Below are 1,232 nucleotides of genomic sequence, written 5' to 3' on the forward strand. Positions count from 1 at the left end.
CCCCCCCCCCCCTGCATTGGATGTACATGATTGTTTTTTAGCTCTAGTAAATAATTCAACAGGGTTAAATGCAAAAGACGCACTTCCACATTATGCATGGTCTTCCAAACAAACATTGTGCTAGAGAAATAATCTTGACATGAGATGCCAGGCGAGGAATGGATGGCATCGCGGCGCCACTCTCCTTGGGACCGGGTCATCGTTGGCACGCTCCCGTGCCCTGGACAGACTGCCCGGCTCCCATTGTCAGCGGAGGTCAGTCTAAGGACGATAAGAAGCAGATGGAAAAGCTGGCACCTGGCCTTTCCTTGTGCACCCCTGCTGCCTATGAATGGCTCTCTTGCTGTGAGCTCCACTTTAGAATTAGTTCCACAGCACTCCCTCGTGGAAGCACAGACCTAGCTCCAATCACTCTCATGTAGAGCAGCTTGCCCTTCTATCCCCCTTTTTTCAGGGCCCATTTTGTCTCCATAAACAAGAAGTGTCCTTCTGTGGGTGCTGTCAGGTATTTGCAACATAATATTGTAGTAGTATGCAAGAGTTTAAAGAAGTGAACCAAGGTGTTATCTGTGTGATTAAAAGCTCACATTGTTTTAAGTCCACACTTAACTTCTTTCACATTGCCTGGCTCCTGGTTGTTTTTCCTGTTCATGCACCCCCCTCAGCCTTCCCAGCAGTCTGATTTTTCTTTAATATTGCTAATGCTGGCCAATTTGTCTAAAGGACCATGGCTCTGTCAGGCTTTATGCCAGTCCATTTATCCAACTATCTTTTCCTAATCCTATAAACTGTGAAGCATGTCATAAGAGGAGCCAGGCAACTAACCCCCAGGTGGCCTGGCCATAATGAAAAAAGCCCAGAGGGGGGTCTGGCCAACTGCTTGCAGGCAGGTGGCATTGGAACAGTCATTACTTCACAACAGCAGCCAGAATTAGTCGTGTTCTAATGCCTGGTTCTGCAGGGGACAAAACAGGGTGAACACACACTGTGGGTAACACTACAGGATCGATTTCTTGGTAGGGTTTTCCAACTCTCACGCTGACTTTCTCCTTTCTTATTTGACTGATGGAGGCAAAGTAACTTTTCAGTTAGATTTCCAAACTATACCTATTTGACCCCCTTCCAGTCCTGAATTGCAGACAATAGATGAGAGGCAAAGGATAATAATAATGATTTCCAATATTTCTAAATTGCCCCATGGCTCAAATCTCCTCAAGATGAGCCAGGGAGGA

General features: G+C 46.4%; 1 protein-coding gene across 1 annotated transcript in view; it reads left to right on the top strand.

Annotated features, from left to right (window-relative positions):
* The window catches only part of gbe1b (glucan (1,4-alpha-), branching enzyme 1b), a 107,141-nt gene that overhangs the window by 20,395 nt on the left and 85,514 nt on the right, over window positions 1–1,232 (top strand). The window lies entirely within an intron of this gene.

The sequence above is a fragment of the Etheostoma cragini genome, chromosome 3, assembly GCF_013103735.1.
Source record: "Etheostoma cragini isolate CJK2018 chromosome 3, CSU_Ecrag_1.0, whole genome shotgun sequence".
Lineage (NCBI taxonomy): Eukaryota > Metazoa > Chordata > Actinopteri > Perciformes > Percidae > Etheostoma > Etheostoma cragini.